Raw genomic sequence first — 27,934 nt, forward strand, 5'->3', positions numbered from 1 at the left:
GAAATGCCACAATAAATCAGACAGCAATGGACCTTAAACATTATAACGGGGCTTATCACAAATGCATATTTTATGTTTTTTTCTGATGCATAAACCCATAAATCTCCAGAATGTGCACCCCAGAAGAAAACCTTTCAGACTCATTCAAGTGCATTTTCATAATAAACACTCATTAATAATTCATTCCTGCACCAGCACTGACTTATTGTTTTTTACTGAGATTCCATAAAATGGCTCCCAATGTTCAGAGTCTCATGCCTTACAATGCCAGTCCATCTATAGTTCCTTCTGTTGAAAGAACTTGTCAGTTTGGAACTGCGTGTTGCCTAAATACACTTTTCTTAAAGGTTCAAGCAACCTGTTAACAAGGCACTTGCAACAGCTTTAACCACACCTTTACTAGCCTGTAATTTCCGAGTCACTATCCCTTTAGGATTATGGAGCTTATTCTCTGGCAAGCATCACTCCATCCTCTCAGACGCTAAATTAATGTCCAAGAATGTGATCACTTTGATGGGACCAGCTGTTTCTTCTGCTGCCAAAGCACTCCAAACACTTTGGCAGCTTCCCTAAATGTGCTCAGTAAATCCTGACAAGTGCCATAGGAGTGTGCTCTGTGAGCTGCTCCGCAAAAAGGCATCTGTGTGTGCAGCGCTGACCCTGACATTTGACTTCTGTGTTTGCACCTTATTGCGCAGATCTGGGAGGAATCCAACAGGAATTCAGGAAGTGCAGGCTGTCAGCTCCTGAACGAACACCTTTTTAGCTTTTGAGCTTAAAACTTAAGAGGTGAGAAATATGCAAATACACAAAGACATGATTTGGTATTTATTGAGCCTGCCTGTGAAATCTTCTTTATCTTTTGCAATCTTTACAGGAGGATCAAGGAATATCAGACCAGTCAAAAAAGTATTTTATTAGCGGGGCTAGGAACAGTGCTTGTCAAAGATTCACAATGTTTCCTTTTACATAACCCTATTTTCAGTTGCTTATGGCTGTTTATTACACTACATTTTGGGATTAAATTTTTCTCTGCTGTGGGTCTGCCTTTGATTGCTGGAAAACTTTGGTCAAATCAGCCCAGTCCTTGTGGAAAGTCAGGCTGGGGGCAAAGCATCTTGAGATGGCAGCTGATTTTTCTTTCAGGAGGTCTGCAAAGATTGTGTTTCTGATGGGATTCAAACAGGGGCTTGAAATTTGTCCACGGGATGACATTTATGTCAGGGACAGCAAAAAAAATATACATCCATAAAGAAAATTATATAAATGAGGGCACTTCTGGAGAAGCGAGAAATAAACACAGGATGGACAAGCTATACCCTGCATGGTTTAGGGGGTGGCGAAGCACGACTGGAATGACACGATGGCCCCTAATTTTGAGAGACAAATTTCAGGAGAGAAGGTTTAGGCCCAGAGAAATTGTGGTTGCCCCATCCCTGGAAGTGTTCAAGGCCTGGTTGGATGGGGCTTTGAGCAACCTGGTCAAGTGGAAGGTGTCCCTGGCCATGGCAGAGGGGTTGGAATGAGATGATTTTTAAGATCCTTTCCGAAACAAACCATTCTGTGATTCTCTGATTCTCTGATATGGATTTGTGACCGCCGCTTGGTTTCAAGGCTGACACCCACTTCACCAACCACGGTAGATATGGTCATCTGAGCTTTGAAACTAAAGACAAGAGAAGCAAAAATGATGTTACGTTAGGAGAGCAAATCTGGACTTGTGTTCAGGTGGACAGAAAGATAAAGGAGACAAGAAGTGCCTGGAAAACTAGAACTAAAACTGACATGCAGCTGTAGAGGAGAACCGGTTCGTTATGCAGGTCTTCTTGCCTGGAAGCAAAGGGTGAGCAGTAAGTCAGAGGGGATTTGTTCAGACATGGAGACTGGAGTTGCACTGTTAGGAATTGGCTGGATGGGCAAAGAGAAATTGTGTAATGAGGGACACATGATTATGTGGCACCAGACACTATGGGTTCAGAGGAGGGAGTGAATAGCACTAGTTATCTTAACTGTAGTTTTTCCTAACTTTTTGAAGTGCTTAGTTTCTATAAACAGCTATATTCTTCTTGGACAGCATTTTTCTTTGCTGGAAACTGTACAGGCTCCTAATGGTGTCTCTTGTTTGAGGTCCATGGTGTTATTGAAAATATGAGTTAATTATAGTGAAAGAAAACATAATAATCAGCCAAATCCCATTAAACTCTTAACTAGTTTCTGCGCCTGCTACTTACTTAGTCCTCTGTGTCTCTTCTGACAGCAGAGCTTTGCCTTGAAGGGCAAGAACATCCCATCTGTTGAGCTCTGAGGGTGTAAATGCTCTTAAAAAGGAAAATATTTGTCTCTTTGGTGTATATGAGAGGCTGGAGGACCCGGCGTTGCCTGCACTGGAAATGGATAATCTCCATCTCCCTCATGGCTAACTGTGCACAAATTGTGTCATCTTGTACACAAAGGGCAGATCCGATTGGGGCATATGTTATCATATAGCTGCAGTCACACAGAGGCCCTCAACATGAATACTATTAAAATGTGAAATGCTCATAGATTATTTTAGGCTTCATAGAGAGCCATAACAGCTACTGCAATAAATTAGAGCAGTTGCCAGGCACTTATGTATCAGTGCACCCTAGCTGTCACTTTACAGGCTGCAGTGGATCTCTGCTTCGCTGTCGTATCCTATCCTATGCCACAGGCACATTCCCTGGGCCAGAGCTTGCATGTGTGGCTCTGTGGAGGAATTGCCTTCCAATGGAGTGGTGATGGTCTCCTGTACTGAGCTCGAGAGACAGAGAAGGGTCAAAATACGAGCCAAAACCCTACTGCCTGTCTGAACAAACTGTCTTTGTAAACCTCACAAGATTTCAGCCTAACTCCCTTTCCAGATCCCTTCATTGTCTGATGAGGCGAGGACACAATGGGATTTTCCTGATGACAAGTGTGAGAACCAGCAATCAGTTTGCCTCAATCCTGTATCGTCAGAAATCCCTGCTCCTTTTATACAACGTTAAATGACCATTTGCCATGAAGCAGAAAGAGCAATGACCTTTAGCCCAGACATTTCCAGGTACAACTGCACTGCTGTTCTATGGCAAATAATTTATGTTACCTGTGTTAAGATTAGGATTTTCTATGTTGCATTTAGCATAAGTAATGAAGCAGCGATTTTGTTTTTAACTCTATTTGTTTCAATTCAACTGTCTTTAGGTAACTCAATGGAACTAGTTAATAGTTATTACAGCACTGAGGATAGATTTTATTAAAGATCTGGCCTTAAAAATGAAACTCATTAATCATTCTTAAGTGTTATACATAAAATAAACACCTCTCACTGAAATGATAGAACCTGGATTTGTCCGAGGGAAAAAAGCGCCAAAACCCAACACATAAATTAGGCTTAAAATTTGATCAGTCTGAAAATTGCTACTTACTGAGGAAAGTCTTCTGGACTATGAAATATTTAATAAAAATCTGTCAATTCAGAATTAAGAGCTTTTGGAAGCAAAAAACAATAGTTTAAATGAATCAGATAATATAGTAAATTAAAATGCAATATCAGCGTGTACATAACGCTACATGATATAAAATCTCTCTCTGATGCAGAAGATTCCACACATTGACAGGAGATTTTGAAAAGGTGTACTACTATGTCAATGCTACCAATATGTGAGGAAAGTCTAAAAGATATTAAATAACTTTTCTATAGAGATGAAGAAAGTCGGGGATAGGAAAAAAATCCATCTCTGAACACAGAACACAATCCCTTGGAATGCATTACTACTGCTTTATTTCCAAAGCTGTTTAGATGAAGCCATAAATACCAAAGTACCAGGGCTGATCTTAAGTCATATCTATTGATCTATCATATTAATTAGACTAATGTAACCTGATCAAAAAAAAATCCCTATCCTAATGAAAACACTGAAACAATCGCCTTCAGGAGACCGGATGAATTTGAAACAAGCTTTCCTAGAAATCAAGTTTTATCCGATGGGAAAGCTTAAGTCAGTAGGAAATTGCACAAAATATAAGTGTGGAAGATCTACTGTACTATCTAGTTTACTTTCCAATTTTACCAAAGTTTATTACTGCACAGTTCTAAAATTGCCTTCTCTTTCCTTCAAATGCCTGAAGTGCTAAAGTTTATGTCTTTGTGTGTGGCTGCTACACCGACTACTAGATCTTGATTTTGATCTCTTTAAATTTGCCTCATTCTCTTTGGCCAACTACAATGAAAGTATTAGTAAAAGAGGAAAATATTTGTTTCTGGAGGTACATGCCCACTTTCACATCATTTATTCAATCCCTCTTTTGCAAGACTTATTCAACAACTTTATTGTGTCCTTAGAACACAATTATCACTGAAGGGAATAAAAAAATGTCTTCACTCCTTGTACTTTGCCCTCTGGTACTGAGATGCTTTCATTTAGAGATGTTCTGCCAGATATTGCCATGCACAAAGCTACACCGTTTCATCTTGTTTTATGACACGTGAATTTTGCCTAAGTCTTTAACTCAACAATATTTTTTCTTTCTGCTTCACACTGCAAATTTATCTCTAACTTAAAAGTTTTCTCTCACATTAGATCTCTTTCAATAACTCTGCATTTCAGGCTCTTTTTACCTTCCTCCCTTTGCTACTCAACATTAATTATTTTTTCTCTGGTGGGATTAGCTTGCAATTTTCCAGGCTAAACACAATTTTGCTTTAAGCCCACATTCCTAACCTATTCAGGTCCTCTTGCATTATTTCACTAGGGTTGATAACCTTTACTGATTCTAGTACCATCTGCAACTTTCATTAGTATTCTGTTTATTCTTTTCCCCTGGACCAAAATGAAGACATTAAGGCCTGACCTGACTCCTGCAGTACCTGCTAGATACCTCCCAGCAATGTTCAACTTTGTTTTTCATTACCCATCATTTAGAATTCTCTAGACAGATTTCAATGTGAGTGACAATAAAAAGATGTTTCTTCAACCTTAGAATATCTACTGTAAACAGTGGTAAGTAAAGCTAAAACTTTCCAAACCCTAATAAAATAGTCAGTAGACTTTGTCTTTGCATGGCTCACTAGCATATCTATTGCTTTGTCTCTTCAAAAAAAAAAAATCTCAAGTAGTAATAGTCTTTCTGCCTGGAAAACGAACATTATCTAAGTTCTTCTTGTGGTTTAACCCCAGCTCAGCCCCACACAGCTGCTCATTCACCCCCCCCAACAGGATGGGTAAAAGTGAGAAAACTCATGGATTGAGACAAAGACAGTCCAACAATGAAACAAAATCTGAAAGTGCAAGCAAAACAAAACAAGGAATTAATTCATCACTTCCCATGGGCAGTGAGGTGTTCAGACATCCCCAGGAAAGCAGGGCTCCATCATGTGCAATGGTGACTTGGGAAGAAAAACATCATCGCTCCAAATGTTCCCCCCTTCCTTCTACTTCTCCCAGATTTACATGCCAACCATGATAGCATAAGGTCTGACCCTTAGGTCAGTTGGGCTCGGCCGTCCCAGCTGTGTCCTCTCCCAACTCCTTGTGCACCCCCAGCCTCCTTGCTGGTGAAGTGGGATGAGGAGCAGAAAAGGCCTTGACTGTGTGCAAGCTCTGTCCAACAATAGTGAAAACATCCTTGAATTATCAACACTGTTTTCAGCAAGAATCCAAATCATATCCCCCTACCAGCTACAGTGAAGAAAGCTAACTCTACCCCCGCCAAACCCAGCATAGTTCTTATCAAATTATACTGAAATGTGTTGGACTACTGTGTGTTTACAGCATCTGTAAATATTATTTTAGTAGATAACAATAGTTGAAGGCTCATTTGCATTTTTCTGTTGTAGAATGAGTTCTGGGAGTGCCTGGACAGTCATCTTTGAAAGAACTTACATTAGAAGGGAGTTGCTGAATGCTTCTTGAGGATCTGAGCCTTCTTCCAGGAGGCAGAGTAAGAAATTCCCAATGGTCCCTGTTATATTGCCCTTTGACTGCACATGTAATGTCTTGATTGCCCTGACAGAAGAAGGAATGAGGTGTGTAGGGAGCACCTGAATTATGGTGCACTGTAATGTGAAATTTCCAAATGAATCCCCAACATTTCCTGTAAGTCTGTACAGTGGTCCTGTGCCCCTGTGGATCTGTGTATCCTCCAAAATTAATGAAAGGTTTAACTCGTCCGTTTTGGGAAGTGTGTGGATGCTCACACACCAGGACCAAGGGTGTACATATATTTCCCTTATGCCAGGGGCAAGTCCCAGGCAAGGTGGATTACATACAGCTCTAGATCAGACCAGCATGTTCTGGTGGCTTGCTGCTGCTGCCGTAGGTTACCTTCCAGCTTTCTAGAAATCTCTTGCTTCTCAGCACATCTTCATGTTGCACTGTCAGGATACTTCAGCAAGATGAAATGGCTTAGGCATCCTTTCAATCCATGATTTCTTCACCCATGTAACCACCTACTTTGGAAACAGTACAAAGCCATCTGTATTGTCTTGGGCTGGAATGTTCAGATTTCTGTCATGGGGAAGATAATAAACTCTGATATTAACCTCAGTCTTTACTACAGCCTAGTCTGGCTTAACTCTTTTAGATGTTTAAGCCTGTGTGAAATAAGAAGTTGCCTTCTCCAAACAGAGCTTGGGTCTGAAAGACAGTTTTGGAGTGTCTAGTTAAGTGCAAGGGAGGGTTAATAGACCATAGTTTTCACCGGTAAATTTAGACATGTAAAATATTTAATAAGTACAGACTGATTGGTGGGCAATACTCTACTATTTCCTGCAGCAAAAGTTAGTATGGGATATAGAGGTTATTGCTCAAGCTTACCATAAGTATATTAAATATTACATGTATGCAAAAAAATGTAAATTACCAACTCATCACTGTTTAGGGTCAAGTAAGGGAACTCTCAGCCTTGAGAGTAAGCTTGAGAGGTGTTTCTACTCAAGAGGAGATCACTGCCATGCAGCTGCCATGGAGGGAGAGCTCAACAGAGCTGATGGCTGCAGATATTTATAGTGCAAAGTGGTTGATTTGTAGCCAGATTTTCTGATGTGTTAATGCAGTTTTGGCCTCTTATCAGCCCATTCTCCAGTCTAAACATTTCTGGTTTAGGAGTTTGGTCCTGTGTTCTCATTTACAGCCTCACACAATAGCATTAACTTTGATTAGCAGTTAGTTCAAACAGGGGAGTTGTATCCATCACACTCTCCACCCCATGACTGCAGTCAGCCCACTTTACTTCACAGGGTGGTGATGGTCAATGGTTTAATGTCCCAATGGACATTGGTGACAGGTGGTGTCCTCGGGGGTCCATGCTGGGACCAGTATTGTTTAATATCTTCATCAATGACACAAACAGTGGACTCAGGTGCATGCTGAGGACATTTGCATATGACACCAAGCTGAGTGGTGTGGTCAACATTACTGAGGGATGGGACACGGTCCAGAGGGACCTGGACAAGCTCAAGAAGTGGACCCACGTGAATCTCATGAGATTTAAGGCTAAGAGAAAGCTGTTGTACCCGGGCTGGGGCAATCTCTGGTATCAGTACAGGCTGAAGGATGAGCAGATTGAGAATAGCCTCGACAAGAAGGACTTGTGTGTGCTGGTGGATGAGAGGCTGGACATGACCCAGCAATGTGTGTTCTAAGCCCAGAAAGCCAATTGTATCCTGGGCTGCATCAAAAGTGTGATCGGTAGCTCAAGGAAGATGATTTTGCCCCTCTACTCCACTCTGGTGATACCCCACCTGGAGAGTTGCTTCCAACTCTGAGGTCCTCAGTACAAGAAAGACATGGACCTGTTGGAGCGGGTCCAGAGGAGGGACACAACAATTATCAGAGAGCTGGAGCATCTCCTATGAGGAAAAGCCAAGAGAGCTGGTGTTGTTTAGCTTGGAGGAAAGAAAGTTCCAGAAAGACTTTGTTGCAGCCTTTCAGTACCTAAAGGGGACTTACAAGAGAGATGAGGACAAACCTTTTAGTAGCAAAAGGACAAGGGGTGATGGTTTAAAATAAAGGAGAGTAGATTCAGACTAGATATCAGGAAGAAATTTTTTACAATGAGGGTGGTAACACACTGGCACAGGTTGCCCAGAGAGGTGGTGAATGGCCCATCCATGGAAGTGTTCAAGGCCAGGTCGGATGGGGCTTGGAGCAATCTGGTGTAGTTGAAGATGTCCCTCCTCATTGCAGGCTGGGGTTGGATAGATGACCTTTAATGGTCTCTTCCAACCCCAACTATTCTATGATAATATAGTCTATTATATCAAAAGAGGAGCTTCTAAAGTAATGTGGGAATATTCCTTTGTAAACAACAATTATGATCAGTCTCCAAAAACTGACAGTTTTAAAAGTCTCTACTAGCTCTTTTTTCCAGGAATCTATACCTAAACATGCCAAAGCCAAATGCATCACTTTTGTAACCCAGTGTGACTGGGAGAATTATAGTGGAGAATAATAAGGCCCTTGTGCATTTAACAGAATTTCAAGAAAAAAACACCTTGGAGAGACAGCCTTGTTTTTTTTATTTGGGTCTTTTTCTCTTTTTTTTTTAATTCCTGTCTCTGCTTTACATTGTAGAAATGATGAGGAAATTGCTTCTGTGCTATTATACAAAACCTTATTTGTCATTCTCTTCAAAAAATCAGGAAATATTCGAGAAAGCCAGGGAGGAAGTTCATACCAGCTTTAGCTAATCTGCAGAAAATCCGGCCTACATGACTCCCGTGTCACTGCTGCTCCTTTCATCTATTCTTTATAAGGAATCTATTGAACTTTAATTAATATGAAAAATTCAGGTTTTCATCTGATTTAAATGTGACTGACTTCGTGCTGCTACTAAAAGTGGAACAAAGTCCAAGTGTGGTGAAAAACAATGCTGAATATCTGGATTCAAGGGGGAATCTCGGAGCCCATAGAAAGTGTAATCTTACAGATCTGTAATGCTGTGTAACAGATAAGTAGGGGAATACCAGAAACTCATTTATATAGATGTCTGTGATAAGGATAAGAGAGTGACACATGAAATATCTATATTATCCTTAGGCTGGAAAGTTTTTCGAGAGCTAATCTCACTCTTTCTAGTCAGGTTGCAGCTTGTTAGAGGCCAGGATGTGAATTAATGCTACCTGAGTTCTCAATAGAGAAGACAAATTCCATGGAATACAATGAAATACGTCTATCCTCCTTTGAGGATGAGCAGCATGGGGACTCTTTAGGGTCTGAGATGTAGGAAGAATAAAATATCAGTGCCTGTGTTTCTAAGTGCTGCAGAATCCATGTTTTGTTGTAATGAGTTTGCAAACAAACCCCAAAATTTTGAGTTTGATACGTAAGAATGCCACGTAGCAATCAGACTGATCTACAGGAAAACACCAAACAATAGAATGATCACTTTAGAAATTAGATACCTTAGTCAGGACTGCAGTTATGTGTCTGTATCTCCACAGAGATCCTGTTTGAAAGTCACAACTGATAAATGCTGTCCTGTTTTTTTTCCCCAGACAGGTAAGCACCTCAGATTTTATCCCCTCTCCAAGCTGTAAAGATTTGAATCATCATTTAAAAGTGACCTCTTTCAATTATGTTCGACAACAGAAAAATACACCCAAAATCCTTGTGTGATGGCATCTTACATGGACATCTCCAAGTGAACTTTAGTCTGACAGCTGTGGAACTCAGGAGGCACAGCTCTTCCAGCATACACACGCCCCATGTTTTCCAGGATTGTACAACTCACAGGAAGTCCTCACTACCTATGGAGACAAAACTGGAGTGATGTTAATTTGAATATATCTACACAGGATAGCCACCCACCTCCAGACTGCAGTGTAGGGGGAAACATGTTCTTCAAAAGACAGAATTATTTGTTTGGATACTTATTGGTTTCTTCCTGTATTAAGTTCAACACATCTGTTTCTACAAGGACAGCTGGTGTTGTGGTTGGCTGAAGCCAGGGAGAAAGTTGTGGAAAAATAAGTGTAAAAGCAATAAACAAAGACCAGTGCTTAAAGTGAGTAACTGGAATCTACACCTAAGTATTCCTTGGACTTCACAGCTGAGTATAATTTTGGTAAAAAGAAAGTAGTGCTAAAATCAGACGAACTGCATCCTCAAAGTATGTTTCTCTCTATTGACTGTATGAACCCCTAGAGTGATTTACATGGTTTAGTGGTGGACTTGGCAGTGCTGGGTTAATGGTTGGACTTAATGATCTGAGATGTTTTTTTCCAACCTAAATGATTCTACAATTCTAATTGGTCTTGTGACATCAATGGTGATTCCTCTAGCATTGAGATATTTCCTTTTTGAGGTGAAGGACCTGTTTCCCTGAAATGGAGCAGGAAAAAAAAAAAGGAGAAATGGTTCATTTCCTTGATCTTCACTTGCTAAATTCTTCCGTCGTATTAGGACTCAGCATCTTCAGCCTATTTTCAATACAAAGATCCATTACTTCAATGGGGTCTGAGCATATTTTAAACCAAGTAACTTTTAGCACAGGCAAAGTGTTTTCCTAGAACTTTACAGATTGAAATAAGGCTGAAACCTTCCACAGCCCTCAGATTTCAGCAGCAAAAGAAAGGTTAATAATGCTCATGTAGATCTAATGCTCTGCTTTAGTTCATTTTCATGATAAACCCAAGAGGATTTTGGACTCAGGAATTTATCCCATCATTACCCATTTGGAGCAAGATGTTAAGAGGCCTTGGTCTTTCTTTTCCTAGCAAAATCAACACCAAAGCTCCCTTATATTTGAGCTTGAGCTGAGTTTGGCCAAGAATTCTGAAACAAATCTCATGATGAATTAAAAATGTAGAAATATAGACTGTAATTCCAGTACCTTGATACAGGATAAGAAGAAAAATAATGAAAACCTTGGCATGTCCATGAGCAGTTCCAGGAAATGTTTTCTGCGTACAAAGGTCTTAAATCTAAAAATTTGATCAGAAAATAACATTACCGCACTTGATTAATGCCATTTTTTCAAAAGCACATTTTACATATTTTTAATATTGTCCTGTCCATATTTTGAAATAATTCTCAGGGCTTTTTGCGGTCCTTTCACTTGTGTCTCAAACTCAAACATAGAGCAAGAACCATCCTAACAAAGAAGGTCTTTCTCTCCAATGCCAGACATTAGAAACATGTTTGCATAGTGGCCAACATGGTGGAAACATTTATAAATTTTGACAATTTTGTGTTTTTTTTCCCCACAACAGAAAGAGCAATTTTAGGGTGAAGCTACTGAATAAAAAATAATTTGTAACACTTATCATATATGTTCCCCAAATTGAGTAAAGCTATCATTTTGCTACTCTCAGGTAGGCGTTAAAAATATTATTATTATTGGAATGAAATAGGACATTCAATCACAAAATATTTGTTTGAAGTGTCCAACAAAAACTTTCAGCATAAAGAAAATCCAAACAATCACACACACACACATCAAAGTCTTAACTAAGATCTCCCCTCTATGCCTTTTCATTTGGGATGGGGTAAATCTATTCCAGTTGGAACTGTTTTAAAAAACTATTCTGCAGACACTTTTCTCTTGAAATGTCACAAATTTTTCTTTTCTATGGCAGTTTAAATGCATAATTATAAAATATTTTACAACCAATGGAACTACTTCGAATTTGATTGCACTAAAGAATATCACTGTTTTACTTGAGATTGAAAACTAATTTTCTGATTTTCATTACATTCCCTTCCAGACACCACAATACATCAAACCCACTGTTCCAACTGTCTGTTGGAAAGTCCAGAAAGGCACAGGGCACCCCAGAGGAGCAGGGAGGGAGCCAAGGTCAGCTGCTGGAGGTGAAAGTCTTGCACAATGACACCCGCGCATGCATCAGTTTGGTGATGCAAACCATCCTTGCACATTTGAGAACTCGTGAACTTGCTCACGGTTGGCCCAAAGCTCTGGAATGCTCTTTCCTCAATATCTCTTGCTTCATTCTTTCTCCTATCCCCCCCGAAGCATGTTGGCCACGGTGGTCAGCCTGCAGTGGAGCTCCTTTGTATCTGCCTGCTGTAACCTGGCACTAATTACAGGATCAGAGAATATTCTGGGTTGAAGGGACCCACAAGGACCATCAAGTCCAAGTGAACGGCCAATACAGGGATTGAACCCACAACCTTGGCATTATTAGCACCATGCTCTAACCAGCTGAGCTAATTAGTGGTCACATATATCTAAGCAGGCAAAATCATACAAAGATCACATACATAGTGATCATATAAAACACAAGTTTATTGAATTTTGGGGATTTTGGTAGAAATTAAGATTTCTTTCATGGTGCTTATACAAGATGAGATGCAGGAGACTTCTTTCTAGATTTTCCTGCTGGAGCAAAAGGATAGGTATTTTAAAGGTAAATTAATGTAATGGTGAAGGCAGGATGTGCAACTGATACTGTCTGAAATTCTGGGAGAGGTCAAACAGTTGCAGGATTCACCAGCAGGAAGGTCACAGTTGCAGGGATGATACTTTGCAGACTTGTGATGTACTGATAGATTCAGGATGCTCTGTGGAAAAGCCTTCCTGGATAAATGGCCTATAGGTTGTCTATGGTGTGTGTCAGGTTTGGGTATAGAACAATTCAAAGGATAATCCAAAGGCATCCTGGGGATAATGTAAAGAGGCAGAACCAGGTCTTCACTGCACTGCTGTGGTTCTCCTGAAAAACAAAGCAAAGAGAGATAAATGATCCTGTCAGTCTCCAGTTATAAAGTTATAAAATTGCCTTTCTCTGTGCTTGTTTAGAAATGTAAGGATCTGTATTGCGGAGAGAAGGATTCAAAGAACTGCAGGTCTCCTTAAAGATTCATAGGTTATGTGTGGCAGAACCTACAGCGCAGGGAGAGTGGTGGTTAGGTGGCAGGAACAGGTTGTCATATAATATGACAGCCATAGATGGGAAATAAGTGCTAATGGAGGATTTTAAAAGTGTTTCAGACAAACCTTCATTGCATTTGCCTTGCATTGCATCCAAAGGTATAATCTTATTTTTATGCAGTGTGTTGTTAGTAACACAGCACTCAATAAAGTGCCTCTAGTTTTATCAAGAATGTGAAAAACCGTGTATGACTTTCTGGTGTCAGATTATTGTCCATCTCAGTATTATACTGAAAGGCTCTTGCCAAAGGTGATGCCCCACACATTAAGCAAAGAGAGATCTCAGCATAAATTCACAAGATGGAGTGGAAGGTAAAATACTGCCTGCCAGACCAGCAGGAGAGCAAGGATTATAACCAGCATCTCTGTTCCCCCCACTTATGAGACTATTTCTTTCCCTAAGCATGTAACAGAATGTAATATCCAGCAAGTACAGCACAAAGCTGGTCATTATCTTGCAAAGTCCTTTAAGATTGTTCCTCTTATTTGATAACTATGCCTATATATTTTGCAAGTGATGACGGATCCCCATGTATGCTGTGTTTTGTAGATTTATTTAATTCGCCTCTTGTTGTTACTGAAAGCATAATAGGGTTTCAGCAAAAATAAAACATCTGTGGCCCTTGACAAATTGACTTAAAGGGAAAGATGAAAGTTTTCAAGGCATGAAAGATGTAAGAGAATTAATTGAAACAGGTGGTTGCAGCTAAATGGTACTGTTTAAACTTTAGCATTTCATGGATCAGTAGGAAATTTTACCTGACTACAGTTTTAGACATGCTTCAGAAGGCCGAACCAGGGGCTTTAGTTGTAAGTCTTTGCTAGAATTTACAAACTAGTTCATACTTTGCTGGTATTTGAGCTGGCAAATAAGGAAGATAGTCAGACCACACTGTTTAGAAATAGAAATTAAACAAAACCTCCTTGCATTTTGTAATTTTGTTCAGTGCTAAATACTTTAGCAAATTTCTTTCTGTAATTGTTCTGAATTTTGACTCCATTGTGCTGCCTGAAAAATTAGATATCTACTTGCATACTTTAAAGGCACATAGAAAGGCCACTTTGCTACAGAATGTGATTTACGTCTCCTATCTTTAATTGTGAACTTTCTGATACAGGTCAGAAGATGTCTGTTACTATTGGCAATGTTAGACATTACAATCTTTGTGTAAACATAATGTAAGAACAAATACATTTAAACTATAAAGAGTTACAAAATTGTAACTATTAGGGTAGCCTGGTTCTTATTTATAATAATAATGCCCAGTCTTCGTCAACGAAGATTTGGGGAAAGGTCTTTTTACCTTTCCAGCCTGCGCAATGGATTTTTTAGGTGAGACACAGCCTGCGCTGAACTGAGCCCACCCTTTAATCCTAAGGTTCATCTGCCGGGGCCAAGCAAGCTTGGACAATGGCAGTGAGGTCCTCAGGACGTAGGTTTGTTTAGAGTGACCTTCTCATAGATGGATGGCCTCACAGGGCTAACGGGCTCCATCTGCCCGGGGGACTGGCTGGGATTCGAACCTGGGTTGCAGAGGTGAGAGTCCTGCATGCTAACCACTAGGCCACCAGGGGTCCCCCTTATTTATAACAACAGGTTTGAAAATGGAGTTTAATAGATTTATGAATGGGATCATTTGACAGAGTCACCTAAAACCATAAGGGACTGTTTTAATGATGCAGTTTACTGTTCTCTTTCTATTACTGCAAGGACAGTGCACAGAATAAGGCTCCTGTTCATTTGGCTTCCAGCATCACTCAATATCTGAGCACTAGAACAATCAGAAGGGACATATTAAACAAGTTACAAGATATAAAGTCATCAATTATGATATATAAAGTAGATTTTAAAAATGGCACCAGGTGAGCTATTTAAAAATTATTAGTGTTGTTGGTTACTGTGAGGTGTATCTTGGTTTTGTGTGTCCACTTTGATTTATCAAGTGAAAATATTTGTTATCACAAATCTCTCCAGGGCTGGACAAATAAGATCGAGCCATCAAAAATGAATGGTCCTATTTGCGGTCTTCCCTGGAGCTGCAGGTGTCCATAGAATCATAGAATGGCTTGGGCTGGAAGGGACCCTAAATATCATCTAGTTCCAACCCCCCTTCCAGGGGCAGGAACACCTTCCACTAGATCAGGTTGCTCCAAGCCCTGCCCAACCTGGCCTTGAACACTTCCAGGGATGGGACATCCACAGCTTTTCTGGGCAACCTGTTCCAGTGCCTCACCACCCTCTGAGTAAAGAATTTTCTCCTAATACCCAATCTAAATCTCCCCTCTTTTAGTTTAAAACCATTGCCCCTTGTCCAATTAGTGTCTGCCTGTAAAATTACACCTATTGAAGAGACACATCCAGTCCTGCAAAATAAAACTTGATGTGACAAATTATTAATGGTAACAAGGAGAGGAAAAACCAAATATTCAACCTTATAAACTGTTTTCAAGCCAACTCCCCCTCCCTGGATGCCTTTGAACATAGACAAGCTTTAGAGCTGCCTAAGTTATCCCCAGGCTAGAGTGTGGGCCAGACCTCAGGTGCTAAGGGAGGTGTCTTGCCAACCCTTCTCAGGCTGCAGGAGCTTGAGCAGACTTTATTTCAGGTGGGGAGGAGCAGCGCTTGGGACCAGGCTTTAAAGGTCAAGTCAGCAGTGAAGGTTAAGTCCAGAGTCTTTCTGACAATCTGAGAAGCAAAAGCCTGTGTGAGCAGATAGGCCTTCAGCATTCCCTGGAAAGCTGCTTCCTGAGCTGATATAAGTCTGCTGAGTTATGCTGATGTCAGTGGGGTTATTTGTCAGCTGAGTCTTGGTCCCGTATGAGCAGCAAAATGCTTTGCTGGGCAGGAGGAAGGAAAAAGTTCCTTATCCAAGTTGTGCTATAAATCTCCCAGAATTAACTCCTTCCCATCAAAATCTAGAGGTAGCAGAGCAAATCACTGGCAAGGACAATGCACACAGAGAGGCACTGAAATCAGAATTAGGATCCAACCCACAGCAAGACTTGCACAGCAATGCAAAACTTGAATGGCACCGGAAAGGAACTGGAAGCAGCTGTGAGCAGAGGTAGAAAAGGCTCCCTGAAAGATATTATGAGTGTGTCAGCAGGCAGCTTCATTAGGTAACACGTGGTCTGCAATGCTAATCAGGCCCACACAAGTAGGACGAGTGGATGAGTAGGGCAAGTCTTTGGAGTCAACCCGAAATAGAGCCCCTGGCCAAGCAGAGGCAGTGGCTGCTGCAGCAGACAGGTGCTGAAAAAGGAGACTTTGTGTAGTTTGCCACCAGGCCCTGGATAAGGGTTTGTCCTGGAATCACAGCACTCGTTTGCAGGAGGGCGAAGTTCAAATTCAGTCGTGGCATTTTCTGAATTGTAAATGCTCTGACATGTATCTTATGCTGTTTCAGCAGTGATAATGATATAGGAATTATTTATAAAATAAGAGAGTGGACAAGGCAAAATATAGCTGAAAACATAAACTAGACCAAGGGTTTTGACTTTCTCCATGTTAATACTGGTGAACAAACTTTTATAAATAACTGAACTGGCAGCTGTCTTCCCAATTATTAATTGGCATCCATAGAGCTGATGGCTTTGTATGAGATCTTTTTTCAAAGACAATGCAAAGTTCAATTGAGAATGATCTTTTGGGTACACTTAGGGTGTTCTTTCATGGTGTGTAAGGTTGCTTTAATCCATTTGAGGAGCTGGCTAACTTTAAAAACACTCTTCAAGGAGGACCAACAGATAAAGCAATGTTTTAATTCCACAATTAGCTGATCCAGCCAAACTCTATTGCTACTAGAACAAGAAATGGCAAATTAATATAAGGAAAGAAGACATCACCTGATTTGGCTCTGTATTTTTTTAAGCTGTTTCAGGGACAGGCTCCAAGCCTGCAAGGAAATAATCAACATGCCATTCTAGAAAATATGTTAGCTGTGTAATTGAATAATGTGGAATGTATCCATCATGCCTGTACACCTGGAGACACCTAGAAAAAGTGTGTGTTCCCTATGTGATGAACAGAAATATATTATTAAAAAAAAAACAAACAAAAAGATTCACAGTAAAACTTTTGTGGTGCCAAATATGCACTGTACACTACTGGCCCCTGGAGATATAAAAGTGTAAGTTACCACCAGCATTATACTCGACAGCTCCAACTGGATCTATTATGCCTATTCTATACTCCAGTTTAAGGACTTCACAGTGACAGGAACACAAGAAGTGTTTTCTGAACTTGCCTTTTGTTATTTTAATAAAATACCCAGAAATACATTTGATTCTTTGAAAAGATTTTCACTTTGATGATCCTTATCCGCAATCACACAAAATGTTATAAAATTCAATAGTTTTTTATTGGATACAGCAAGGTCACTACAGCAGTAGTTCTAGAGCCCCACCAAACAAAAAATATCTCCATTGCTTGCAAGAGGAGATGAGTCATGTTCTTATCAATTGCCATCTCTGGCACAGTGCTAATGCACTGTGACACAGATAAAGGTGGCCCAGGCCTGCAAAGCGCTCTTGAGACTGAATGTCCAGTGATTAAATTTTACATTGGTGGTTCCCAAATACAAATAGTCTCCTTTTGCTTTAGCCTGGGTGACTTGTGTTCAAGATTAAAGTAGAGAAGGAAAAAACCCAAACCAAACCAACTAGAGAGACAGGGAGCGGGGATGTAGGAGACAAAAGCATATAAGGCTGAGATCCTCCATGGACTGTAACACCAAAAATCTATATATAGTCATTCCTGTGAAAATAAGGTATCAGTTTTTTTTCCCTCTTAGGTTCTGTGTTTTCAGTTTTGGAGATACCCAATGCAGGGCAGTTAAAACCCAAATTCAAAAATTTTCTTATATCACCTGAGAAGGTGCCTGAGAGCTGGGGATTGAGATGCTGAAAATAAATTCCAACCTCAGTTGTGAGAGTACCAGTGAGTGTCCAGTCTCTGCTAGGAGATTTTTGGTGGACTTCTGAGCTCTACGCTAACACAAATTGTCACTTCTGCTTAAAATCCTAATTAATTCCAAGGGGGAGTAATTGGTTGTTGGCAAAATTAAGTCTTCTTCCTCAAATCCATCATGGATGAATTACATGCGAGAGAGAGTTCCCATCCTGAACAGACTCCTCTATTTGAATTGACACTGAACTGCTTCCTCAGGCAAGGATTCTTGGAATTAAGGTACTGTATAAGCCCTCACCATCACATTCATCCTCACAAATATGTAGTTACAGTTTGCTTGACAACATCCTATGTTTTCAAGCTTTATGAGTGTAAACTTTGTTCAGGCAGGAAGTTTTTTATGGTTATCCAGATTGCAGCATATGTTAACAAGAATGTAGGGTAATAATTATAAAGTTCATTCTGCCTTATTCTTAGTTTCAAAGAGACAAAGAAATACGTGATTCAAAGTACTCTATTTAGACAATACCTGTTAGTATCATCTATTCCTTGTGCTTTCTTAATGTTGGAATTATCACATTGCTACGATAATCAGGTCCATAGATGTAGAATTCCCACTAATTAGGGTAAAATTCATCCTGTGTGATATTGCCTGTCTCAAAATTAGACATCTTAGCTAGTTTCTTGGTTATCCCGACAGCTGATGGAGAGAGACACCTCCAGGAGGTAGTTCATCCCAGTTTCTTGGATGGTGATATGCTTCAAAGCTGTGCCACATTGCTAAATTCCCTGTGTTCTCTGAGCAGAATGAGAAGGTGTTAAAGATGAGGAAATGTCTCTCCTTCCTCCAAGCAGGAGTCTCTGCACTGTCTGCCCTGTGATTTGCTTGGAGTTATAAAGGCCAAAGTAATCAAGTCCTTGCATCAAAGACCTTGTGAGTCAAAAGCTCTGTGCTTATGAGTCATTAGACCCCTGGGATCAATGGCAAGTGTGGCTTTGTCAAACATAAGGTATCACAATAAGCAGATTTAGGATCTTATTCTTAACATTAGGCACTCTGTTTAGAAAATGTTAGTTTTAGCCTCTAGTTTTCAGTCTAATCACCTATTTAATACTTCATCTGCCTACGTCAAAGAAGTGCTGTGAGGTTTAATTAATTCTTGTAAAGCTCTTTGAGATCTTCAGATAAGAGGTACTATACTATATAAGTGCCAAGTATTACTACATTACTGAAGAGACTTATCACAGAAAAGGTTAAGGTCAATTAACATTTTCTTGCCATTTAGGCATATATTTTCAGATCACAAAAAGCAACCGGTGTCAATTTAGTTAATTTCACTTGTATCCATTTTCAAATGAGTTATTTATAATTGATTTAAGTTGAAGCCTTACAGATCATCAAAATGGCAATAAATTATACCCTGCTTATAAGCTTCTAACACCCTATGGTTTTAGACTGCTTTGTTTTAATTGAAATGCGAGTATTTCAATTAGACATTATAATTAAAAAGTTCCAGGATCAAATTATGCATCTTTTAAAAATGGCTCAGGCAAGTACCAAAAAAACCAACCCAAAACCTCTCCATGAGTCCTTGGAAATGTCTGAATAGGTAATGATTCTCTGGGGTTTTGAGTATCAAATCTACAGTTTAATTGAAGCAGCAAAAAGAGTTTTTTTTTCACAAAATGTGTTGCTTTAGTAGATATGTGAAAAAGAGACATTTAATTGACTAACTCTGAAGAAATCTCTTCTGAAAATCACGTTTAAGCACTTTGTTAAGCACACAGATGTACTCACAAGCATTACTGCAACCTTAAAGGACTTGGACTAAAATTTTTCAGAGAATGTCAAGACCCTCAAATCCTAAAAAAAATAATCAGGATTTGTGTAGTTTTTAGATGAAAAAGCTGTGAGATTCAAATTGAGAGACATTTAGATAAAAGTAACCACACTGTAAATCACTCCATTATACATGGAATATTACCCTTCTCTAATTAAAACTATTAATCTTGCCATCATGTCATAGCTAAGATCTTCCTTTACATTCTAGCCATTAGGGCTGCTTGAGTTAAAAAAAAAGAAGAGGAAGAAGTTTAGTCAAGAACATTTTCATAAATAAACAATAAACACAAGTAATCAACATGCTGCTTCTAGAGGGGTCATGTTATTTGAGTGTTCAGTAAGCCAGGTGTTTTTAAAAATGCTTTTGAATCCTGAAAGTATCAAGTATAAAGGTTTAAATGGATATATATTTGCTGTTTTCTATTACTTATTATTAATTCACCTCATTTGCAAAAACATTTTAGGTAATTCTCATATGAATGAGGTGACTAGTCACACATCTGGATTTTCTTTAAGTCATTTTCTCTCTTGTCAAATTGGATTATAATCTCAGAAGATGCAAATATTAGTATTGCTACTGATTTTATGAGAGCAAGTCATAATATTTTGTTTACATTAGAAAAATTATTGAAGTTGGCATTTACTTATGCAATTCACGCATCATAAAGAGTAGGAAAAGTCATTTAATCCTGTAAAATGCTGAGATTCCCATGTCTTCATTGGTTTCACTGGAGAAAACAAACCTTGCTGAGTGGATCTTCAAGTAAAAAAACCCTGGATTTTATATTAGTATTTAATCAGCTCCAAAATAATCGATGCAATAAATAATATTAAAATTACCTGTGTAGTAATTCCTTCCTGTTGTTTTTTTGCTGACAGCCATACAGAGGAGGCAGATAAAACTTTCAGCTCAGGCACTCTGACCCACTGTACATCAGAAACCATTTAATTTTGCCTGAATTGAACCAAATTGCAGCTTGTTTGACTACCACAAAGGCATCTGTGCTTGACACGAAGACACCAGGAGACAGAGGAACAAACATTTCCATTGGCAATTTGTTCCAGTGACTAATCCCTTTCACTGTTTACAGCAGGTACCTACTTTCCAGTTGGAATTTGGCTTGGTTCAGCATCGCTCTGTTACAACTCTCTCTGATAGATTTAATAGACATTTAAAACCTCTGATTTTCTGCTCCTGGATGCACTTGTCACATCACCTCTCAACCTTCCTTCAAGCTGTGGCTGTGCATGTGGAGTTGCTCCAAGGGAAGAGCGTGGAGTTAATGGATTGAGGACAGCCATGTACAAATTAACCTGGGAAGCTGTCCTGGGAAAAAAGCCATCCCACCTGTAGAAAAAAATTACCTTCAATGGGAAACAAAGTAATATGGTATTGATGAGAGCAGATTTCCTGTGGTTTGAGGAGTGGTGTCCTGTAGTCACATCCTTTCTCTCAGGGCACACAAACTCTTACAGGATGCATATGATTGTGGACTCAGCCAAAAGAAATGCTCTAACCTCTTTAGACAGGGAAACAAAAGCTGCTGCTTTCTAGCATTTAAATACTTTTTCTAGATTCACCTTTACCCTGCCCAACAACACCAAGCAAGATTATTTGGCAATTAATGCCACATAAATATTTAGTATCAATTTTTGCTTCTCCTCAAAGATTTATAATTGTCCTTCCAGTCCAATAACTTTCTGTGACTTTGTATTGAATTCCTACTCAATATACACTACAATACTATGTATAATTTTAGGGTTAGGGGTTCACCAGGGTGCAATACCCAATTCTGTAATATCCCTCACTTTTATGTGTGCAACTAACTGTATCGATGCAAATATCTGTGGGGGTTTTTCTTTGAACACACCCTGCTTGTCAGATTGTTCTACAGGATTTCCTTGTCACTATCATTATCTTCCTTCTGCCAATAATTACCCATTTTTTTTGGCAGCCGTATCATGTTTACTTCTGCATCACTATGGAAACACTGAATTTTCTCACCCCTAATATAGATTCCTGCAGAATTCTACTAGAAGTACTTTCACAGAGTGAAATGATTTCTGTAAGTATTATCTCTGATGTCCACTTAATCTTCATTGTTTAACTGACTTTCTGTGAAGCTAGTCTTTTATTATACTGTTTCTTGGTACTTTTAAAAGAATAAACCTGTGGGTATTTAGATGCCCATTTGAATAACCACTATGGACTTTGTCAGAGTTTGGGCACCTGAGTGCAAAAGAGCTACTCAGACTCTTATTCAAGACTGTGATATCACAAACCAGCACCTTCCTTATTTTCCTCTGGGAATTTTTTTCCCTTTTGAAAATACAGTGAAGACTTTAGATGCCTCTCCTCTCCCTCTCTCTCTTCTTCATGATGGAGAACCAGTCTATTCAAACCGAGCTGCTGTTTTGGAGACATTTCAGTTGATGCTCCAAATCACAGAACCCATCCAACTCAGAATATTCTATGAAATCTGCTTCAGCACCAAATGAACTTTGGGCTCAAAATGGGTGGCCAGGGCTGACTCAGAAGCTCTCACTTACCAAAAGAAGGAATTATGGTTTTTCTCATTTTCCCACCTCCCCTACGCAGCCCTTTTCCACATACTCCAGCTGTTTTCCACATGCAGGCTCTGACATTTGTCTGAATTCTTGATGAGTCACTTCACTCATTAAAGCAGAAGAAAATGAGTCCAGAAAAACAGTGAATAAATTCAGGTTAGATTTTGCCAGCTGAATTAGCTCACCAAAGGGTCAATAAGCCCCACAGGTGAGAGAAGGGAATGGCTCGAAACAGAAGGAGGTGAGAGAGAGGAGGAGAAGAGAGGGGAGGCAGGATCAATACAGGCTCTTTAGGCAACAGGAAGCTGTTAGGCTGACTTAGAGGTCCTGTCTGCCTGCAGCCTTCAATAGCACACTTACACAATTCTCTTGGACCAAGTATTTGCACACTGTCTAAGCCCATCGGATTCTAATAGGCAGGTGTTGTAAATCACCATATGAGGTCATTTTAGGCACTGTAAAACTTAATTTGCATACTCCAAGTAATATGTTTCATTTCTTAATTATCCCTACCAAACTCATAATCTCATCAAAGATGACATTCAAATTTGTAAAAGATATTTTTTTGCATTAATTAGTGCTGGCTGATATTTCATTCTTTGAATTTACATCCACTTAATTCCCATTTCTTTTTCACAAATTTTCCAGAACTTCATGTCACTCTGACAACCCTGAAGCTTACCAGATGATTCCATGTATCCTTTCTGAATATTATCACATTAGTATGTTTTTCAATCTTTATGGTTTTTTTTTGATATTCCAGGTTCTATTATGAATATGTTATTAAGTGAAATTCAAGGAAATTAATAATTCATTGAATAACTGTAATGTGCGAGTTGTCTGTTGATATAAAAAGTAGTATATATTAAGTGTTATTTTATGTACTCTTCAGTTATTAATGAATTAAAAAATGTTTCATCTTCCTCAAACCAAATATCTTATTCCATCATAATATCTTTAATTTCCCTAAACATCAGCCTATTCTTCTGAATGAATTCCAGCCCGGTTTTAAGACCTTGGAAACTTTATCCTGGGGGAGAATACAAACAAACCTTGAAAACATTCTCACAACTGAGAGGGAATGGCATTTCTCTTGGGTTTCTGTGGGATGAAAAAAGTAGTGATGGGAAATCAGAATATCTCCGGTTATAATTATATACCTTACAGAAATGATTGTACTTTGAAGGAAGAGTTATGCTGTCTCAGTCTATAAAGCACTAAGAAGACTGTTACAACAAGGAAAAAACTGAGATAGGATTAGGCCATGAGTAATTCCATATTGCACAATATTTCCAAATTAAGTCATATTACAGTGCAATGAACTTTTCAGGTCATTGATTTTCTGTTCTGTCTTGTTAAAACAGTGTAATATGTGGTCAAAAAGCCTCAAAACCAGCAACAAAAATAACTGAAAAATGTTGTAATAATTACAGCAATCCGTGGCCCAATGAGCTACAGAACGCTTTTATCTCTCTGTGTTTTTCAGAGATTCATTACTTCAGACTGTCAGTAAAAGATGGGTGCAAACAATAGTGCATTCTTTTTAAAAAATAAAGATCATAAAGCAGATTTTGAATGACCAGCAGCAGAAAAACTGGTGATCATAATTTGCAAACCATAATTCTCCTCAAAAGAACAGTGATATTTAAATACAACGACTTAACCAAGAATATCGGTTTCAAAGGCAAGAAAGTAGAAAGAGTATCCTTATAGTCCTTGGAGAACTTCAAGCATCACTTCTAAGCCCGCTCCCCCTTTCTACATTCTATCATAGTGTAGGAATTCCACAATGATTTATAAAAGGAAGATTTTCAAAGGCACAAATGGGAGTCAGGTGTCCGATTTTCATCAACTCAGGCACCCAACTCCCATTTGTATTTTCAGAAAATCTTCCCTTAGAGACATGAAATATAAAGTAGTAAAGTAACTTGTATTCTAAGGCCAGGAACATTTGCCTTAATTTTTAACACACAGTTCCATTTGATTTCTTTTGATTTGATATCAAAGCAAATAGAATTCTGCATTTTAAAAAAGAAAGTCTGGATGATCTAATATCTTTGACATTGCTGGTTTCTGTGGTTCTGTCATGCACACAGTGGGATGTTAAATATGAAACCAAGTAATTTAAAGACAATTCATCTCTTTCAGTCTGTCCTGTTATTTTGGCTTTTTTAAACAAACGTATAGTTTAAAAGGCATGTAAAACAAACCAGCTGACAACTTTGAAGTCAACTGCAGGAAAAGATGTAGACTAGGAAAATTGATAACTTGGCCAAAAATTTAAACAAGTGTAATTGACAGTCTTATCTGAGAGATTTTTTAAATTGGGATTATTCTGTTGTTGTTCTTGACAAGGGAAATTTGCTAAAATTAGTTCGTTTTGAACTAAATACCAAATTTTTATTTTGAAAATTCTAATTTGTATTAACCATTTTTAACAAAACCTGTACACTTCAGAGTTTTTAAAGAAATGGAAAAGAAAAAAGAATCCAACTAAAGTACTTTTACCAGTTCCTTTCCTTTTTTTTAGGAATTCTGCTAAATAGAGTCAACTGTAATGTCTAGGTCCAGAGATGGATTTCAGCAGCTCTCCCACATAGTCAAAGAAGGTGCAAAAATCACACTTTTTGTCTGAGATATGCCTTCGTTAACAAGTAGCACATCAAAAATCCACTAAAAATATTATGTTCAGGTCGCTTCTTCAACTTTGTTTTTTTTTTTTTAATGTTTTTTTTCCCTACAAAGCTATTCAACAAGAGATGACAAAACAAAAAACATTCAGAGGTTGGTAGAGCAATTTTATGTCCACATCACCCTCTGGTCTTGGTCGTCCAGTCATTCTGCATCCACTCATAGGATTGAGGGTGGAAGGGACTTCTGGAGGACATCTGGTCCACCTGTGTTGCTTAAGCAGGGTCACCTCTTCTGTTGCCTGGGACAACATCCAGATGCCTTTGAAATATCTCCAAGGATGGAGATTTCACAACTTCTCTGGTTACCCTAAGTTAAAAGTTTTCTGTGATGTTCAGATTCACTCATGTCCCTCCTTTGGTGGGAACCAGTCACCTCCCTCTCGGGTGACAGCAGGATATAATTCAGATGATAGGTCTCTCCAAAGATCACGCCATGTAGGAAATATGGATGAAATCACACCTTATTTTGTCCTCTTCCTTCACAGTCCTTCAATGTTACTTCAGCAGGTTTATACCTCCGTTACAGCTCTATGTATCCAAATTGTACAACATATACCCCTTGGATCTTTTTACAGAAACACTTTCTGATGAACTATTATATGTTTTTTTTGTTGTTTCAGGTGTTCGGAACTGAAAAAAACCTCAAACATCCTGAACGCCTCTGAACGAATGAATAATAAATCTAAAGGCTACACATAAGCCACACTTTCCACAAATGACAGCCAGATCAAGAAGGGTGTGGATGTGGCAAGGCTTGGCATGTGGTCCATGTGGCTGTGGGACACCGGGATGAGGGTCAGAAGTTGCTCCCAGGATGAGATGACTTAACCATATAGATATAGCCTGGGAGGAGTAGGCAGATGATAGCAGGTCACTGATCTAACTGAACTCACAGATGTAATTCTCCACCCTAAAAAGGTCTGATCTTTGCTTGGCCAAACTTTCTATATAATCCTTCATTCTAATTTTTTTCTTTTCCTTCCATCAAAGAATACAAGAGGGACACTTTTCGCTTGACAATACAACAGCCTGAGTCATCCCTACAACGAAGGAAACTCAAGCACAGGAAGTAGGTGAAAAAAGTCTTTGCTGGGTGCATCAATCGTACCTTCAGTTCAAATGACTGTGATTAATTTGTATGGGTCTAAAAAAGGAAGGGAATCCACTCAGGGAGTGAGGAAGTGTCAAGATAATGCACATATCTGCCTACAGAGTAGTCTTGATGCTTAGAAATGCTGCAGATACGTGTAGTTGTCTCTTCTCCTCCTTAGTTTCTCTTAAGGGATGCAGAGCCTACATTTCATTGATATTAGGCCAATTCCATAAAAGAAGACTCTAAAAAAATGCTACTGTGGTGTTTGACAAAGGTGTATTTTACCTCTGAAATATTAGACAAACAATGTTATTTATCACCCAGAAGTCCACTGAGTTTGAAAGGAGACGAAGCACAAAATAATGTCTTACCAACTCTTTTGTATGGAATAAAAGTGCCAATGGAATAGAAACTTGCTTTAATTCAGAGAGACAGAGGCATCAACAAGAACAAGATCAAGACAAGAAATCCCAGTGCAAAGGTTGAAAGTCCTGAACACGGGGGAATAAACCCTTACATTCAGAAGTACATTTTAAAAGGAGAAAAGATGCTAACAATGTGCCCCAAAACAATTTGAAATCAATAAGTGTGTCAGACAAAGGATGGGATGGAAGTCATGGTGTTTTATATATTACATTAAAACAGCAGTAAAATCTTAAATTTTGATCCTTTTATAAAACAATACAGGAATTGATTTTTCTTGTAAGGAAAAAAATGAAAGAGAAAAAGGGGAAAAAAAAAAAAAGAAAAAACCCACCAGCTGTTTCCTGGCCAAGGAAACCACAGGGGCTCTTGCTCTCTAGTACAGTAAATGGCCAACTTCCCAGGGTAGTTTGAGTCCCCTGCAGCCTGCAGTGTCAGCAGAGTTGGTCATTTACGAAGCAGTGGGGTTTTGTTAGAAGTTTGTTTATCTTTGAATGAAACCACCCGCCTTGCGGTTGAATTGTTTGAGCTATAAATAGAGGAGCAGTGCATCAAATTCTTTCAGAATGAAACAGAAAAATATGGGTAGAGGGAAGGGTAAGAAAGAAGGTGCAGGTCATCTACTTGACAATGAGAGTTAAAGGTTGGGAAATATTCTGTTTATTTTTTATGATGTAGAATGTGGAGTGGGCAAACATCCAAAAGAAGCATTCCTCACCCACCCTCTGTAAGGCCACATTTAGATGGTGAGGACTCTACGGAACCTTTTCTTCCTTCCATATTAATGAGTTGGCCTGAACCCTAAAGGGCAATTTTGTAGACTCTGTTGAAAATATAGGTATTTGAATTCTTACCAAGTGAGTATGTTTCTGTCTCCATAAAATGCCCAACAGTGTTTTAAACTCTACTAAAAAAATTCTTTGTTTCTAACAAGGCAATGAGTCCTGCTGGCCAATCCTGCTCTTTCTGCTTGTTTATTTAATCCAGAGTGCTCCTTCCCATTCATTTCACACTGCTTGCCTTTCAATTTCACAGTGCCTTCTAGTTGAGCTTGTAAAGTTGCCACTAAGGAGCCCTGGTCTAAGTCTTTCCATGGAAAGACAACAGGAAATGTTCGCAGAATTCACACTCTTTTCCCACGGCAACATATCCTGGCAGAAGTGTTAGTTACCATAGCAACAATTAAGACTAGCTTTTTCTCTTTTTTTTTTTTTAATAATAAGAACTATCAGTAGTGGCTGAAATATTTTCAAATTAATTTGTGTCTCAGATTTAAATGGTGCAATGTAAAGATCTTCTTGGTGATGTGTGTTCGCTAATGTTTGAAATGTTGGAATTTAAGAAACTGTAATTTGGATGATCTGTACCTTTTTGTTTTCTCACAGATCCAGGGTTACATGCACTGGCTTGTTTCTGATGATGGAAAGTAGAAGAATTGGAAAGGGGGAAAGCTGATGCCACCTCCAGAAATAAGGAAAAAAATATAGCCCTTCAATGTCCATACTCTA

This window comes from Neopelma chrysocephalum, unplaced genomic scaffold (assembly GCF_003984885.1).
Source record: "Neopelma chrysocephalum unplaced genomic scaffold, ASM398488v2 Primary Assembly neopelma1_45, whole genome shotgun sequence".
NCBI lineage: Eukaryota > Metazoa > Chordata > Aves > Passeriformes > Pipridae > Neopelma > Neopelma chrysocephalum.